At 36.4% G+C, this 19,697-nt stretch overlaps 1 protein-coding gene and 1 pseudogene across 1 annotated transcript in view; one reads left to right on the top strand and one right to left on the bottom strand.

Moving 5' to 3' along the window:
• The window catches only part of STK3 (serine/threonine kinase 3), a 285,970-nt gene that overhangs the window by 230,197 nt on the left and 36,076 nt on the right, over positions 1–19,697 (top strand).
• Positions 4,837–4,968, bottom strand: LOC131495180 (U4 spliceosomal RNA; annotated as a pseudogene).

The following is a 19,697-nucleotide window of genomic DNA, read 5'->3' as shown; positions in this document are numbered from 1 at the left end:
GCACCCTCTCTGTGCCTTTTTATTTCCGTTTAGAAACTAACTCAGTCAAAGGAACCACTTGCAAAATATCCCTGTGTTGTGATCTGTTCTTCCTACTCAGAATAGAGGGCATCCTACTTTGTGTAGCCGTTAAATTTTAGATCCTAACCCCCCCCAGTCGCATCATATGCTCACAGAATTGAAGCAAACAACAACTGCCAAAGACTTTATTAAACTTAAAGGATTAGTTACTTGTAAAACTAATTGTACATCTTTAGATTTACCTTCAGTCTGTTTGGTGTTTTCTTACTTGTTCAAATGTGAATTCTGGCTGTAAAAAACTGGATTTAGATGTCTTCCATAAATTAACAGTTCATGAGAATACTAGTTCATAGTATCATTGAGAGCATCTATGAATAAATCTTATAACTAGTTACTAGGATTTATTTACAGTTAAAAAAAAAAGTTCTCCTGATGTTACAGGGGCTAAAAAAGAAGGAAAATCTGTGGGTGGGGGTAGGGAACATGGGGCCATTTGGCCTGGTAAAAATTTTGTAATTGTTTGCAAAACTAAGAAATTGCGAGGAGAAACCTAGCATCCATAACTGTCTTTTGACAGACAAAAATAGGGCTTGCACATTTGTGGTGTGGCTCTGGATTAGGCATTAAATTGAATTTGACTGTTAAATAATACTTACTAGCAGCATAAGGAATCGTGTCTGGTGTCACTAGTAATCCTTTCTTCATTATGGAAATTTATTATGTATTAAAATGGTAAGTTTTGAAATTATTCTTTCATTATGCCAGTTTTTTCTCTAATTTTTCTTTTTATATTTGTGTGCAATCCGGACACCAATATTGATAGTATTCATTTTAAAGCCTAGTGCTTTTCTCTTTTAAATTCTTCTTTTGAATTTATTCTAGGTTACCATTTAATAAAATACCTTGATATTGAACCCTATAAAATTTCAAAGTAGAGAACTTATTTTTATTAAATAAGTGACTTGAATAAATGTTAATGAGGAATAGATATATTTCAAGTAAAATCTTAGCTAGTGTTAGAAAATATTAGATTAGTTTACAAATACATTTTTCTTATTGGATTCTATTCTGTAAGTAACTTCTATGAGTAGAAAAATAGAATTTTTGATAGAATATGAGATACAAATTTTAATATATAGACGAATTATTTAATATTGATACATTTTAGGTTTACTTACAGTCTTTCTAAAAGAGATTTGTTAGTCTGAGTATGACTGTTCTCATTTTATGTTTGTTTTATTCCCCACTATATACTTTGATTTATGGTCAGTTGAAAGTTTGAAAGTTTTAATCTATAATAAACTCTAGGCTTAGGTTTATGAGATTGTTTATTTTATGCCATTGTTGTTAAAAGAGCTGTTTGATTACTAGGTAAGGGTAATCAAATCAAATCAAAATTTAAAGTATGTCATTTTTCCTTAATGAAATAATTCTCTTAAGATATTTTCACTAAATTCACCAACCTATTAATAATCTGCATAATGGTCATCTAACTGAACACAAGGTTCACAGGGTAGCTTGTATAAAACGGCCTAAGTATTTTAATGCTATGAATCTAGATTTTTAAACGACGAATACATTTTACACACACATACATATACACGCAGCCCTCTGTTCGAAATTGTTATGAGCATGAATTACATGTGCAATTTTTAAGAGGTTTGAAAGTAAAATAAAATTTATATTGACGGGCCAACCATAAGAGTGTTTAGCAGAACCTTAGAGAACCACCCTAAGAAATTGCTATTTAATCCTGTCTAAACATATTTTGTCCAAGTGAAGAGAAGGAAAGGTATTTTTTTCCTATAATTATTTTACTTTCTGCAAATTCTCTTTCATCATATGCTGAATCTCTATCAGGTTAGATCATTAGACAAACTTCTTAGATTAAAAAAATTCAAAGGTAGATGATTAGGAAAAGACTTGATTGGGCAAATTTGGGATGAGTTTTAGAAAGCTTTTTATTTTTTTTAGACCAATTTCCCTGAGCTTTTGTTTACTCATTTTATAAGGCATGTAAGAATACATCATTAGTTTTTAACTTGACCTTTCCTAATTCTTTTGCATCTTAAAAAAGATCAAGACCATATGTTTAAAATATTTACTGGAAAGCTTTTTAGAATATGTGCACCAATAATTTTGTCTACATTAATATTTGTCAGATTGTGATAGTAATTCTTAGTCCTCAGTTGTTAAGATTTTCCTGTAATGTTTTCTTAAATTATGTCGTGTTTTGAATTAATCATCAGCCATAACTATTTTTAAAAATTTTTTACAACAACTTTATTAAAAAATAATTCATATGTCATATAATTCTCATTTAAGGTACACAATTCAATTTGGGGGGGTTAGTATATATACACAGTTGTGTAGCTATCACCACAATTAATTTTAGAACATTTTCATTGCCCCCCAAAGTAACCCTCTACCCATTAGCAGCCACTCATTTCCCTCCCCCTCCAACATCCTTCTCCCCCTAGTCCTAGGCAACCATAATCTCCTTTCTATCTCTTTGGATTTGCCTTTCTTGACGTTTCACATAAATGGAATCATACAGAATGAGCCATGACTATTTTTTCTTCCTGTTTACTAGATAGGAGATTATAATAGGATAACTAGAATATCCTTTTTACTTAGGAATTTGCCAACTATTAGAATAATAATATATGATATAAAGTATCTCTTAAAGTAGCATAGATGTAACCTGAAGTCAAATAAAATATTTTTAAGTGGACTCTCAGGACCTTAAATACTAGAGTAGTGAAATTTATTTTCTCTATATTGCGCATCAGTTGTAATGCATACATAGTTATGCCCCAAGAGCCTAGCTCGTCCTGCATGGGAGTTTTGATTTTCACACAGTTTTTTTTCCCGTGGGTCTGGCTTAGGTTGATAACTTCCTTATATAGTCTCTGGTAACCTATGTTGCAACAGAACTACCCTGATCTCTTTGTAGCCTGTTTGCAGTGACCACACAGCTTGGGTTTTCCTGGACAGTTTCTAATTTCACATATTCCATTCCAGTGTCAAACCAGATGTTGTGATTTTTTCTTTCAAAAATTTGATACCTGTATACATGTTGGGAAATTTAGCTCCGCCCATTTTGGCCTAATTAAACTTAATTCATAGGTAATAAATTCAATGGTTTTTAAAATAAATATTCCCTCAGAATATTCAGTGAACTTCTTGTGGGTAACCTTTCAATTAGCTTTATTATTATATATGTTTCCCAAGCTTTCTGGTCTTTAAAATGATATGTAGTCCCTGAAGATTAGGTGATTTTATAGACTTACAACCATTTTCTTGGACACAGTTGTAATAAGTAGTAATGTAGGAAAATGTACTTATTCTCAGAAGATGTGTGCTGAAGTATTTAGGTGCAGAATACCAGGATGTTCTGCATATACTTTCCAGTGGTTCAAAATAAAAGTGTGTGGGTGTGTGTGTAAAGCAAGCAAGCAAATATAGTAAAATGTTAACAATTGTTGAAGCAAAACAGAGGGTATATGAGTGTGTTCATTGTACTATTATTTTAATTTTTCTGGGGATATTTGAAATCCATAAGGGATTAAGGGAAAATACATACACTCCCTTTCCTTTTCTGTAAATGTGTGCTCCTTTTGTCAAGGTATATAGCATTTTTTTAAGTTTATTTATTTATTAAGAGAGAGACGGAGAGAGAGAGAGCAGGGGAGGGGCAAAGAGAGAGGGAGAGAGAAAGAATCCCAAGCAGGCTCTGGGTTGCCAGTGTGGAGCCTGACATGGGGTTCAAACCCACAAACTGTGAGATTGTGACCTGAGCCGAAACCAAGAGTTGGACACTTAGACAACTGAGCCACCCAGGTGCCCCAGGTATATAGCATTTTAAAATATTTGACCCAAGACAACATACATAAATTATATTTCTAAAGATGCTTTTATTCGTATTTGTTTCTACCTTTGCCTTTTTGTAATACTTAAATTTGTATTACTTAAATTTTGTGCACCAAACATTGTATTTACAGGTTAAACAATAATTATACATCTGCCCAAATATCCACCACGTAGGTCAAGTGATAGAAATTCAAGTTCCTTAGAAGCCCTTGTGTATCCTCCTCCTCTACCCCATAGAGGTATCCACTGTCCTTGCTTTGTGGTAATTATTTCTGTTCTTTGTAGTTTTACCAACCAGGTATGGATTCTTAAACAGTATATTTTTGAGGATCATCCATGTTGATGCATGAAACTCTAGTTCATACATTTTCCAAGTTATATAATATTCCATTAAACGATTATTCCATATTTTTATGTATTCATTCTCTGTTGACTAATATGTGAAGCATATATCATTTTTTTTGCCGTCACAAACAGTGCTGCTATGAAAATTTTTGTATGTTTCCCATTGCTTAGTACTAACCCTTGCTATTGCCAGATTTTTGAATTTTTACCAATGTAGTGGCTATCAAATGGCCTTCTGTTACAGTTACAGTTCATGTTTCCCTTAATCACTAACAGGATTGAATATAATTTTATGTGTTTCTCATGGGGTTGGCCATTCTAATTTCCTCTTCTGTGAAATGCCTGTTCAAGTCTTTTCGTTTTCCATTAGGGTTGTCTCTTCTCATTGATTGTAGGAGCTATTCATACATTCTGGATTTTTTTTTCAGTTATATGTGCTACATATGTAGTCTCCCATTATATGGCTTGTCTTTTCACTCTCTGTAGTGTTTTTTAATGACATAATTTATTAGTTTTGATATAATTGAATCCATTAGTCTTTGTTAAGGTATACACTTTCTGCATCATATTTAAGAGAACATAAATATATGTTATTTGCTGACTCCTCAAATGTTATAGTTTTACCTTCCACATTGTTTTGTTTTAATTAATAGACTTTATTTTTTCAATTAGCAATAATCGTGCCTCGGATAAACCTCATTGGCTACGATACTGCCACTGCGCAAAGCTAATAGACTTTATTTTTTAGAGAAGTTTTAGGTTTACAGAAAAACTGAGCAGGAAGTACAGTTTCCAAATATTCCCTCTCCCTGTCTTCCATGAGCACACCCCCCCCCCGTTTCTCTTATTAATAAGTCGTGTTAGTGTGTTATATTTGTTATAATTGATAAGCCAATAGTGGTACATCATCATTAACTAAAGTCTACAGTTTACATTAGTGTTTACTCTTTGTGTTGTACTATTCTATGGATTTTGACAGGTACATAATGCCATGTATCCACCATTAAGTTTCATACAGAATCGCTTCACTGCCCTAAAAAACTCCGCTGTACTCCACCTATTCATTCCTCCAGCTCTTCCCTCAAACCCCTGGCAGTCATTGATCTTTTATACTGTCTGTGTAGTTTTTATTTTCCAAAATATCACATAATTGGAATCATGTGCACTGTATAGCCTTTACAGATGGCTTCTTTTACTTAGCATTATGCACGTAGGTTCCTCAGTGTCTTTTCATGGCTCGATAGCTCATTTATGTTTATTGCTGGATAATATTCCACTGTATGGATGCACCACAGTTTGTTTATTTATTTACATCTTGGAGGTTATCTTGGTTGTTTCCAGTTTGGGGAAATATGAATAAAGCTGCTATAAATATGTGCACATTTTTGTGTGGAGATAAGTTTCAATCATTTCGGTTTTTCAGTCAGAAAGGGGTCCAATTGCCTAACCAGTCCCAGTATCACATACTGAAAGAATTGAAAAATCCATCCTTTCTTCACTTTATGAGGTTCTATCTCTGTCACAGGTTAAGTGTCTATATATGAAAGATTCTGTTTGAGGCTCTGTGTTGTGTTTTCAGTCTATTTGTTTAATTAAACAAATACCATACTGTGTTAAATTTTATAGCTTTATTAGAAGTCTTGCTTTGTGGTAGGGCAAGTTCCCCCACCATGATCAATTACTTCCGGAGTGCTTGCTTATTCTTGACCCATTGCACTCCCATGTAAATTTTAGAATCAGGAAATCAAGTTGCACAAAAACTCCTGTGAGATTTTGATTGGACTCTATTAAACCTTTAGGTCAATTTAGGGAGGATTGACATATTTATGAGTTTTGAATCTTCCATTTCATACACATAGTATATCACTTTATTTGGAGTTTTTTCTTTTAAAAATTTTTTTAAATGTTGATTTATTTTTGAGAGAGAGAGAGAGAGAGAGAGAGACAGAGTGAGAGTGGGGGAGGGGCAGAGAGAGAGGGAGACACAGAATCCCAAGCAGGCTCCAGGCTCTGAGCTGTCAGCACAGAGCCCGATGCGGGGCTCGAACCCAGGAGCCACGAGATCATGACCTGAGCTCAAGTCAGACGCTTAACCGACTGAGCCACCCAGGTGTCCCTTTTTCTAGCTTCTCTTTTAAGTAAAAAGTTAATCATTTTCCAAGGTAATTTTTACATTGAGTTTTTAAATGTTAAATTTTTGGTAAGAAAATATAAACACTATGTATTATAAAAAAAAATGTGTAGATGTAAGTGTGACTTTATGTTGTTTCTGAAAAGATGAAGAGGAGGGGAAACCAGCAAAAAAGACTAACAAGGGACAGTCATGGAGGTAGAAAGATAGCCAGGAAAGTGTGGCATCCTGGCAATCATGTGAGGACAGTGTTCTAAAAGGAGAGTGCTCTCAAATAGTTCACATTCTACTTAAGCTCAAGAAACATGGGGACTGATAATTTACTCTTGGGTAGTTAGCAACAAGGTCATTGGTGATCTTGATGAGCAGTTTGGGTTCATAAATTCTTTCAGTGTAAAAGGTGCTCCCTAAGGCTCCAGATCAGGACAAAGAAAAATTATTACAGTAAGGTGAAATAATGATTTATTTTCTGAACAAAGTGTCTTGAAGGGCAGGGCCATGCCCTGCTTTGTGTAGTATCCACCACAATGAGAGTTTCTGCCTCTCCTGTTCTGTCACGCACAGTGGAGAGACCCACGTTGCTCCAGAATGGAGCACAGGAACTAGTTTCTGAAACCCCTGGGACCTCTTTTCATCAGCAGCTTTCTTAGAGCTCCCTCCCCTCCTGCCCCGGCACTGCTGGAAGAACTTGATAATAGGCATTTTCTCTACCCTTCAGTCAGTCAACACCTTCACATGTGGATTTAAAAACAGAAAGGTTTGGGAGATTTTTTTTTTTCATGTATTTTAAAAATTCCATTCTAAGCCACAGCTCTCCCTTCCTGTTCTGTTAGAGCCTTAGCTTGAATTACTGTTCCTTCCCATCTTTTGCATACTTCTAGGCTCACTCTTTTGTGATTCTCTTAGTTTCCCAGCCCTCACTGTACTGGATCCACATCCAACTTTTCATTTCACCTGGTTTAAAACCCCTTCACCTTTCATGACAGTCTTGCAGCCTTCTCTTAATCAACAACTGTTTTTCTTGGTTGCTGCTACCATTTTCTATATGAAATTTCCAATACTGTGTTGTGACTTTTTGACCTTCTGATTTTGCCTAATTGCTTTCTTAGAAAAATTTACTCTGGAATTTTAACCACTGCTTCCTTAACTAAGTTATTAATTATCACTGTGCTAACCCTACATTCTTTTCTGGGAAGGACAGCATTTAGGTGTCCATGTTGTAATAGACCTAAAGTGTAAATAAATTGCTTGTATTTCTAGTAATACTTCTGTCAGGAATCAGGAGAAGTTTAGGTAAAAGATGTTGCTTCACTCATTTGCAACCCTGTACTTTCACATCATCGTTTGCTGCTTTTCCAGAAACCTACTTCAGTCGTTAATATTGTAAGCACTGTGTGTATAACAGCTTTATTGATATATAATTCACAATTCACTCATTTAAAGTATACAACTCAGTGATATTCAGTATATTCACAGAGTTGGGCATCCGTCACCTCATTCAATTTTAGAACATTTTCATTATCCCAAAAAGAAACCAGCACTCCCAGCCATCACCCCCACCCTCCTCCACCCACAGCCCTAGGCAATCACTAATTTACTTTCCATCTCAGCCTGTACATTTGGCTATTCTAGACATTTTATCAAGATGTAATCATGTAATATGAGACTTTTGTGTCTGGTTTCTTTCCCTTAGCATAATGTTTTCAAGGTTGAACCATGTTATACCATAAATCAGTACTTCATTCCTGTTTATGGCTGAATACTGTTTCATTGTATGAATATACCACATTTTGTTTATCCGCTTAAGAATTGATGGGCATTTAGATTGTTTCCACCTTTTAGTTATTACAAATAATGCTGTTATGAACAATATTGCACAAGTTTTTGTGTGGACTTTTGTGTGGATTTTTCATTTCTCTTGCATATATATCTAGGAATGGAATTGCAAATCATATGATAGTGTCAGGTTTTATCTGTTTGAGGAACTGCCAGACTGTTTTCTAGGCTGCACCATTTTCCATTCCCACCAGCAGGTTTACATAAGTTCCAGTTTTTTCACATCCTTGCCAACACTTGTTATTATCTATATTTTGATTATGACCATCCTTGTGGTTATCAAGTGGCATCTTATTGTGGTTTTGATTTACTTTTCCCTAATGGCTAATGATGTTATTAGTATCTTTTCATATGCTTATTTTCCATTTGCATATGTTCTTTGGAGAAATGTCTATTCAAATCCTTTGCCCATTTTTAATTGGGTTAGTATTTTATTATTGAGTTGTAAGAGTTCTTTATATATTCCACATCAAGTTGTTTATTAGATTTATGATTTGCAGTCATTTTCTCCCATTCTGTGAGTTGTCTTTTTACTGTCGTGATGGAGTCCTCTGAAGCACAAAAGTTTTTAATATTGGTGAAGTCCACTTGGTTGGTTGGTTGGTTTTTGCTTGTGCTTTGGTGTTATATCTAAGAAACTTTTGCCTAATCCAAGGTTGTAAAGATTTACACTTAGATTTTATTCTAAGAGTCTTATAGTTTCAGCTCTTACATTTAGGTTTCTGATCCATTTTGAGTTAGTTTTTGTATATGGTGTGAGGTAGGAGTCCAATTTCATTCTATTACATGTTGCTCTCCAGTTGTCCCAGCACCATTTGTTGAAAAGACTATTTTTTCCCCCATTGAATTATCTTGGAACTCTTATAGGAAATCAATTGGCCATAAATGTGAGGATCTAGTTTTGGACTCTGAGTTCTATTCCTTTGCTATATATGTGTGTCCTGCCAGTTCCACACTGTCTTGATCATTGTAGCTCTGTAGTCAGTTTTGAAACCAGGAAGTGTTTCCTCCAACTTTGTTGTTCTTTTCAAAGATTGTTTTGGCTGTTGTAAAAAAATTTTTGGTAAAAAACACAACATAAAAGTTATCATCTCAACTATTTTTAATTGTACAGTTCAGTATCGTTAAGTACATTCATACATATTGTTGTGCAGTCCATCTCCAGAATGCTTTTCATCTTGCAAAAGTGAAACTGTACCCATTTAACTGTCTCCCTATTTCCCCCTCCCCTAGCCACTGGTAACCACTATTTTACTCTGTGTTTTTATGAATTTGACTATTTTAGATACCTTGTATAAGTGGACTCATACAGCATTTGCCTTTTAGTGACTGGCTTATTTCACTAGCATGAGGTCCCCAAGGGTCATCCCGTGTTATAGCATGGTAGGATTTCCTTTCTTTCTAAGACTGAATAGTATTCCATATATGCTTTGGCTATTTTAAATACCTTGAATTTCTGAATTTTAGGTTTTGCTTGTCAGTCTCTACACAAAAGCCAGCTGAGATTTGAGAAGTACTGTTTGGAATCTCTCGGTTCTGTAGATTGATTTGGGGAGTATTTCCCTCAAACAACTATAAGTCTTCTAGCCGGTGAACATGGGATGTCTTTTCATTTACTTGTCTTTATTAATTTCTTTCAGCAATGTTTTTTCATAGTATAAGTTTTGCACTTCTTTTGTTAAATTTATTCCTAAATATTTATGCTTCTCGACAGAATTGTTTTTTCTTAAGTTTATTTTGGGTTTGCTCATTGCTATTGTATAGAAATACAGTTGATTTTTATATATTGATCTTGTATCCTGCAACCTTGCAGAACTCATTTATGGGTTCTAATAGTTTTTTGGTGGATTCCTTAGGATTTTCTATATACAAGATCATGTCATCCGCAAATTGAGATAGTTTTATAGTATTGTGTTTAAATACATTAATTCAACAAACATGTATTGAGGACTTTCTCTGGTGTCAGGCACTGTGTGCCGTGTTGGAAGCATAGAGATAAAAGGCATGAACTCTGCTTTCATGAAGTTTGCAATCTTAATTTAGGCAACAGTACCCACCAGTAACCGCAATTCAGCATCGTAAACACTGTGGTTGAGAGATACATAAGGTGCCGTGGTAGCACTGAGGAGAAGGTCTATTACACTGGGGGAGTTAGGGAAAATTCCACAAATGAGTTTATATCGAGTTCTGGACCATTTCACAAATAAGTAGCCATGATTATGATAACTTGTCATTTCAAGGCCAAAATGACCTTGAGTATGTAAGAATTATTCTGTAGTACTTCAGCTTTAAGATTGTTTAGGTCTATCAAAATTTAAGCAGATTTGCATTAATAGTGAGACAACACATCAAGTTTTCAAAGTATATACAGATGTTTGATTATGTAGTAAATCTGTTGCTATAAAAGCGTATGATCACATTTGGAAAATTGCTATTGCATGTCTTGGCAGTTTATTAAGAACTGAAAACTTTTAAAACTAACTGGTGTTTTGATAGATTAAGTTCAAGGCCACCTTTTGTTTAAATGATGTTTTGTTTTCTGTAATTAGACCATGCTAGGTGAATTAAGTACGTAATTAAAAACAGAGGTTTGGCTAATTCAGAGTAAATGAGTACAAAATACAAGGTCATTATCCATCTCTAGTGAGACTCCAGATGAACAGTGCACATGGAACTATTTATAAAACATTTTGCATGGTCAGAGCTCCTCTAGGTTGCTGTCCATGGCTTTTAAATTAAAGTATTCACAGACTTTCCTAGAAAAATGTACCTGTATTATAGAAGGATGATCCCATTTACTGTGTTCAACTGAATGGAAAATCAAAAAAGATTAGAATCTCATTTTCCATCCCAAATTAAAAAGGTAAAACATACTTTTCCTATTTCAAAAGTGAACATTTAGTATGTTGGCACATGGAGCTCATGGTTAGAGCTCTGATAACTTTGGAGAGTTCTGAGTCTCAGTTGCTTTCGTGTTCGCAGACCCTGGAGATGCGCAAGTAAAACACCTCAGGTTTAATCTCTTTCCTCAGTGCTTCATCACACAGGATGCCACGGGAAGGATTTTATTTGCAATATTTTTTTCTTTTTATGGTTCAAGAATGTGATGCTTTTAGAAAAAAAGGTGTTTAATTTAGTGATTTGATTCATGGAGAAATAAGAATTCGTTACTGGAAGTACACAGCTTAAACTTCTCTTAGAAATGCCTTCACCATTCGACTCCCCGTGCCTCTCGGCTTTTCCTTGCTGTTTTCTCCTCTGTAGTATTTGTGCTTCAGTTTGCCCAGACTTCTCGAGCATCATCACCTCTGACTTTACCTACATGTCTTTTGCCTGTCTTTCTAGGCACTGTTTAAAGTTGATTTACTCAGGAAAAAAGATCGGTTAGGTCTCCCAATAAATGTTTCTGTAGTCTGTTGTCAAGCTCTCATTATATACTTTAGGAATTACTTTTTAATTTTTTTTAACATTTACTTATTTTTGAGACACAGACAGAGTGTGAGTGGGGAAGAGGCAGAGAGAAAGAGGGAGACACAGAATCCGAAGTAGGCTTCAGGTTCCGAGCTGTCAGCACAGAGCCTGACGTGGGGCTCGAACTCACAAACCATGAGATCATGACCTGAGCTGAAGTCAAATGCCCAACCGACTGGGCCACCTAGGCGCCCCGGAATTACTGAAGATCTGTCTTCCCCTTGGCGTTTTAAGTTCTCCTAGGATAGAGATCATGATTGTTAGGCCCAGCACCGTATCCCAGCACCAAGAATGGTTTCTGACTACTACTAGTTGCTCAAACAATGTTTGTGCAATGACCTACTCATTGGGTAAATACTGCAGATCTTTACTACACTGTGTTAGATACTGTACTGGTAAAACGAAAATAAGTGGTCTCTTATTCCTTAATCTCAATAGCTTAAAATTAAAAGACCTTTCTGGGCATTTGTTATAAAGCTTTTTAAGTTAGGGGAATAGTTTGATAACTACTGTTTTAGGATACAAGATCTATTTTAATACCCTAATGTCAGCCAGTTAAGTACTTAAGATGCCCATGCAAATAATTACAATGCAGTAAAGTCATTGTTTAATGGAAGAATCTTCAAAACTGCAGTTGAGAATGTATAAAGAACACCAAAGTCTACCTGATAGAGAAATTAGCATTTAAACAAGGGGCGCCTGGGTGGCGCAGTCGGTTAAGCGTCCGACTTCAGCCAGGTCACGATCTCGCGGTCCGTGAGTTCGAGCCCCGCGTCAGGCTCTGGGCTGATGGCTCGGAGCCTGGAGCCTGTTTCCGATTCTGTGTCTCCCTCTCTCTCTCTGCCCCTCCCCTGTTCATGCTCTGTCTCTCTCTGTCCCAAAAATAAATAAAAAACGGTGAAAAAAAAAATTTTTAAACAAGTAGCTAAAAATAGGTAAAAATGTACCAGGCAGACAAGTGGGGAAATGGTGCCACAGCACATACAGAGGAACTGGGCACAGGAAACATGTTCAGTGTTGCTGGAGCATAAAGTTGAGCTGGAAGTGGTAAGAATGAGGAAGTAGAGTGGGCAGGTACATTTATGCCGTACAAAGTTGAGAAGGTAGCTTATAGATAACAGAGAGCCACTGAACAATTAGAACACGTTTCCTCTAGAAACTAGGTTGCAAGGATTGAAATTAGAGATAGAGAAATCACTAAGGAGACTGTTGGAATGTAACATGGTCCAAATGAGAAACAAACAAAGGCAATGGAATAAATGCAAAGGAACAGGTTTGAGAGAATCTGTAGTCCACAGTGATTTGACCTGGGAAGTTAGGAAGGGGGAAGAATCTCAGATGATTCCCAGATGTTTTACTTGAACAATTGGGTGAGTGATGGCTCCGTTCAACTAAGTTAAGAAGTAACAAGTGACTTTTTAAAGGAGGAACATGATGAATCCGTTTTGGACATAGTAGTGTCCAACTTTCAGTATCAGAGCTCCACAGAGATATCTATCTGGGCTAGAGATTCAGAATTCCACGTAATTTTTGAACTGGCATCGTTGAGGTCATGAATATGGAGGGAGAGTAATAATAGGCAGAATGAGATGAGTCCCTGTGGAGCATTCACAGAAGGAATGTGATCTCTTAGATACTGAGGAAGGAGACCTTTTCAAGAAAGAGAAGGTGAATGTGTAAAAACTTTCAGTAGGATTCATTTATATGAGGGCCAAAAACTAGAGATTAGATTTGATACTTAGAAGGTCAGTGTTGCTTTTATGTGGAACAGCCTCAGTGGGATAGTAAAACCTAAAGCCGGATTGCTTCAGGGTGAAGAGTGAATCAGGAAGTATATGTCTTTCTAGGAGTGGCTTGTGAAGAGAGATCAGATGATCTTGAAAGAATACATAGGGTTGGGGTGCCTGGGTGACTGAGTTGGTTAAGCCTCTGGCTCCTGGTTTTGGCTCAGGTCATGATCTCATGGTCCATGTGTTCCGGCCCCACATTGGGCTCTGTGCTGACGGCACGGAGCCTGTTTGGGATTCTCTGTCTCCCTCTCTCTCTTACCCCTCCCGGCTCACTCTTTATCTCTCTCTCTCTCTCTCTCTCTCTCTCTCTCTCTCTCTCTCTCTCAAAATAAATAAATAAACATTAAAAAAAAGAGTACATAGGTTTAAAGAAACTTTTGGTTTGGGTTTAGATATGAAAAGCTTGAGGATTTTTATATGCTGAAAGAGAAGAGCTAATGGCAAGAGTTTGAGGATTGACTGAAGATAATCAATGGAGTGAAGCCCCTAAGGAAAGAGAGGAAGGGGCCCAGAGCATTGGTAGAGAAACCACATCTGATGGGAAGAGAGAAGTGTTACTCTGGGTCAGAGCAATCAGGGAGAAAGGGTGGGTGCTGGCTTGGGGACGAGGACGGGAGTAGCAGTTGGAGATGCTGCCTAACCATTTAGTCCCCTTTCCTTTATCAATTCTCCTATCAAATATCTTGTAATTTCAAACTTGAACTACCATTGTGGGTTTCTCTGATTTCCCTACCCACAAAATCCATTTCATTCCTGCCAAAAAGCAAAACACCATTTTTAGGATCACTTCCTTCAACCACCACACTGAATGTTGTTCCCTTTCTCAAAACTATTTCCTTTGTAAACTGTCTTTATTCTCAACATATTGGCACTTGAGTTTTAGGTCTTTCTCCAATTTCATGCCTCTTCTAGATTAATTTGTTACCGTTTCTTTCTCCCATTCCAAATTCCAAGTTAACAATCAAATATACTTCTAACAAAGTCCTGAGAGTCAGGAAGACATCATGTGTTTAAATTCTGCTCTTACAGAAAGATCCTTGTGGAATGAACCAGAAGTCGCAGTTTAGTTCACTTTTTTTTTTTTTTTCAACTTTTTTTTAATTTATTTTTGGGACAGAGAGAGACAGAGCATGAACGGGGGAGGGGCAAAGAGAGAGAGGGAGACACAGAATAGGAAACAGGCTCCAGGCTCCGAGCCGTCAGCCCAGAGCCTGACGCGGGGCTCGAACTCACGGACCGCGAGATCGTGACCTGGCTGAAGTCGGACGCTTAACCGACTGCACCACCCAGGCGCCCCAGTTTAGTTCACTTTTGATAGAGGAAGATATCTAACGTCTTTTGCTTGTTGCTTTTATTTTACTTTTATCTCTCTTCTTCTCTACCACTGCCACCCTGTCTTCTAATTTTCAGTATTGGAGAATTTAGGGATACTCATTTGCATCATTTAATAATCAATAAGGCATTTCATTGAGCTTCTTGGAGAAGAAACTTTATGAAAATTTAGTAATAACAAATGAATAATGCAGTGATTTCACCAAAGTCATGACTTAGTCTTTTAGAATATGATCTTTTTGTCTTAGCCAGTAATTTATATTCTTTCCTCTTATTAGCAGTTCCATTTTAGAAAATTTTATTTCAGACATACATTTGAATGTTACCTTTTATGTTTTGTTAAAAGCATATTAAGTAGAGGTCAGTTTGAGGCTGAATTTTGCTTGCATATTAAAAATAGCCTTTGTTTATCATCTGACTTCACTCATATGAGGACTTTAAGAGACAAAGCAGATAAACATAAGGGAAGGGAAACAAAAGTAATATAAAAACAAGGAGGGGATCAAAACATAAGAGACTCATAAATATGGAGAACAAACAGAGGGTTACTAGAGGGGGTGTGGGAGGGGGGATGGGCTAAATGGGTAAGGGGGATTAAGGAATCTACTTCTGGAATCATTGTTGCACTATATGCTAACTAATGTGGATGTAAATTTTAAAAAATAATAAAATTTTTAAAAAATAGCCTTTGTTGGGGCACCTGAGTGGTTCAGTCAGTTAAGCATCCAACTCTTGATTTCGGCTCAGGTCATGATTTCACGGTTCATGGGATCAAGCCCCATGTCAGGCTCTAAGCTGACACTGCAGAGCCTGCTTGGGATTTTATCTCTGCTCCTCTCCTGCTCACATTCTCTCTCTCTCAAAATAAATAAATAAACATTTAAAAAAATAGCCTTTGTCTAAAGGATGAGTAGTAACTAAGTATAAATAACATCTGTAACAGGATTTCTTTTTTGTGTTTTTTAATTATTTTATTATCTGTGTAGAAAAGAAAGCTTAATATGCCATTTTTAGCCTTCCTGTGTCAATACTATCCTCATGGTTTTAAGATGCTATTTTGATTTATGAACCCGTATCTTTTGGTATATTAACTTTAGTTTTTATTTTTGAACTGCCTAGCTGAATTTTCTAAAATTTTCCATACTTGCTAAAGAATTAAAAACTTTTTAAAAGAGTTAAAAATGAGATTAAAATATTTTTGTACTAATTGCTACTTTTAAGCCTGTAGTCGGTTGAGAAAACAGATATTTGTTTTCATGTAAGTATGCCAAATGGTCTTGAGAGCATTCATTGTCATATATTTGCAGTAACATATTTTAAATATACTATATCAAATTACAAAGTGATGGGCTTACTATTATTTTGTTAGGGTAAAAACAAATAAAAAGAATACTAGGCACACACATACACACACACAAACATTTTTGTGTTTATCTTATATATGCGAGGAAATAGATGTGGAAGGATCCCACTGGCAGTTTTGTAAGTGGTTGTTTCAAGGATGTAGAGATGGGAGATTATCTTTTTCTCTGTAGGTCTTTCTCCTTTTTCCACTTTAGTGTACTAAAAATATAAAATGCAGGGGGTGCCTGGGTGGCTCAGTCGGTTAAGCATCTGACTTCAACTCAGGTCACAGTCTCACGGTCCATGAGTTTGAGCCCCATGTCGGGCTCTGGGCTGATGGCTCGGAGCCTGGAGCCTGCCTCCGATTCTGTGTCTCCCTCTCTCTCTGCCCCTCCCCCGTTCATTCTCTGTCTCTCTCTGTCTCAAAAATAAATAAACGTTAAAAAAAATTTTTAAATATATACATATAAAATGTAGAAAGCATAAAGAGAAAAAAAACCCACTCTGATCCCTTCTCTGAATTACTGTCTAAGTAATTTCTAATCCTGCCTCTATATGCATCTAGGAAGATTTGTTAAAAATCAGATCCCTGACTCTGAAACAGAATCTCCAGGGGTGATAAAAGTATTAGACTATTGGTTCTCAAACCTGGTAAATCATCAGGACCACCTTTTAAAACATCTAGATTTCCTCTGCCATTGACAGAGAACAAAGAATTTGTAGTCTATAAATGGTTTATGGAACTTTAAGTTTTTTGTAAAGCTCCCATGTGATTCCAGTGATCCATTAGGTTTGAGAACCGCTGATTTAATGATTTATCTTCTCTGTGCAAGACACTGTACTGGATGCTACAATTATTGTAAAGATTACTAAAACAGTTTTTGTCTTCAAGGAATTTACAGTATAGTTCGGCATTGGGAACAGTGTAAAAGGGGTGGGAAAAACTAATACATAGCAACTATATGTATTTCTCAAAAGAGCAAAGTGCCCTATGATGTAAAGTCGGTGGGGGCACCTGGGTGGCTCAGTCAGTTAATTGTCCAACTTCGGCTCAGGTCATGATCTCATCATGGCTGGTGGGTTCGAGCCCCGCATTGGGCTCTGTGCTGACAGCTCAGAGCGTGGAGCCTGCTTCAGATTCTCTATCTCTCTCTCTCTCTGCCCCTTCCCCACTTGCACTCTCTCTGTCTCTTATAAATAAACATTTAAAATTTTTTTTAAAAAAATGTAAAGTCGGGGGGAAAAAAAGTAAGAGTGTCAGCTATTACCTTTATTAACTCTATTACTTAATATTGTTTTGAAAGTTCTAATACCGTAAGACAAGAAAATGAAGTGAGGTATAAATATTGCAAAGGAAGTGAGAAATCCCATCTTTAGGAAATGGAAAATATTCTTGCCTAACTAGAAAACCCAAGATAATCAACTAACATTTATGAGCATTATTAAAAGCTGAGATGGGGCACCTGGGTGGCTCAGTTGGTTGAGCGTCCGACTTCAGCTCAGGTCATGATCTCACACTCTGTGAGTTCGAGCCCCGCATCGGGCTCTGTGCTGACAGCTCGGAGCCTGGAGCCTGCTTCAGATTCTGTGTCTCCCTCTCTCTGACCCTCCCCTGTTTATGCTCTGTCTTTCTCTGTCTCAAAAATAAATAAAAATTTAAAAATAAATAAATAAATAAATAAATAAAAGCTGAGAACTGATCAGTAAGAAGGTCAGTTACCAAATAAATGTTAAAATGGTTTCTTCCAAACCAGCACAAAGAAGCGTGTTTTCAAAGATCCTACTTGTAACAATATGCAGAAAAATCTACAATCATACTTAGAAATTTGTATAATGAAGTAAACTCTAGAACTTAAGTAAATATAGAACTATCCAAACTATAGAACCTATAGGACCTGAGAACAATTTAATAAGTGGAGAAATATTTCGTATTTGTGAATGGGAAGAGTTAATGTTTTAAAGTTATATATTCTCGGGGTGCCTGGGTGACTCAGTCAGTTAAGTGTCTTGGTTTCAGCTCAGATCATGATCTCACAGTTCATGAGTTTGAGCCCCATGCTGGGTTCTGCACTGACAGCGTGGAGCCTGCTTGGGATATATTCATTCATTTGCTTGCTCTCTCTCTCTCTCTCTCTCTCTCTCCTTCTCCCTCTCCCTCTCCCTCTCCTTCTCCCTCTCCCTCCCTCCCTCCCTCCCCACCCTCACTACCCCCCCTTGCTGCCCCTCCCTGCTCTCTATCAAAAATAAATAAAAATAAATATTTTTTAAAAATAAATAAATTTATATATTCTCCTTACCCCCTCCAAATTTCTCTGTCATTTAATACAATTCCAATTAAAATTTCAGGGTTTTTTGTTTGTTTGTTTTTGTTTGGCCAAACCTGACAATGTATTTCTAATGTTTACCTGAAGAATAAACCAAACAGACTTCTGGAGGAAAAAAAAAAAAAAAAAAAAAGTGAGTACTTACATGAATAATTAAAATAATCTAGTACTAATTTAAAAAATCAGAATATAATAAAAGTGGAAATTTTCATTATTAGGAGGAGAGATACACTAATATTAATTATTCAGTGTTGAATCTGGTGTTGGTACAATTATCTAAATTTGTGGAAAAAGTAAATTCCATATGGATTAAAGATTCAGTGAAAGTAAATAATAGGGAAATGTAGGTGAATATGTATGTAATCTTGATGTGGGAAAGGCTTTTTAAATGTATCATAGTAAAGGCAGAAACCACTTTTAAAAAAGGGCTTTATTTGACTACATGAAGATTTAAAGTTTCTGTACAATAACAACCAACTAACTGAAAGTCAAGTAAGTTAGAAACAAGCATTTATAATATGGTGCCCATAACTTAATATGAAAAGATTATCATAAAAAGATTAACTCATATTGTGCTGGAAAGGAGGGAAGCACATGTAAACTTAAACTTTCAGAAAAGCAGTATGGCTATATGTATCAAAAACTTTAGAATGTTGTTATATCCTTTTACCCACTTCTAGGAGTGTAATCTGATGAAATTGAGATGTGTAAAAGATAGTTTTAAGGGGATTTTGACAGCACTGCTTAATAAAAATTGAAATCAATGTATATGTCTAGAGTCCCACTTCTTGAAAGTCACCACTCGCCATTTCTAGCGTGCTGCTCTCATTTTCATGGTCGAAGGTCGAGGCATCTCCATTCCAGGCAGCAGAATGGAGAAAAGGATGAAAAAGGGCATGCCCCACCATCTTTCGAGGAAGGTACCCAGAAGATGCCCTGTAATACTAGCCAGTATTAAGTCTTAGGGCCGCATGTACATAGCTGCAAGAGAGACTGGAAAATGTTGTCTTTATTTAGAATGGCCATGGGTTCAGCTAAAAATGTTATTCTGCGGAAGAAAGAACAGATATTGAGGGACAGCTACCTCTCCTCTGCATTTTCGTCTTCCATTTCTTAGCTTAGCCCTATTTTGAGGGCCCAAACTAAATGTCTAGTCTGCAGATCATCTAGGTGAGTCCTTGACTCCTTTCTCCTATCTGGGAGCTGCATGTCTCTCTTTGGGGTCTGTCA

The sequence above is a fragment of the Neofelis nebulosa genome, chromosome 14 (genome assembly GCF_028018385.1).
Source record: "Neofelis nebulosa isolate mNeoNeb1 chromosome 14, mNeoNeb1.pri, whole genome shotgun sequence".
Lineage (NCBI taxonomy): Eukaryota > Metazoa > Chordata > Mammalia > Carnivora > Felidae > Neofelis > Neofelis nebulosa.
The sequence above is the reverse complement of the archived record's forward strand: the minus strand, read 5'-3'. Positions and strand labels throughout refer to the sequence as shown.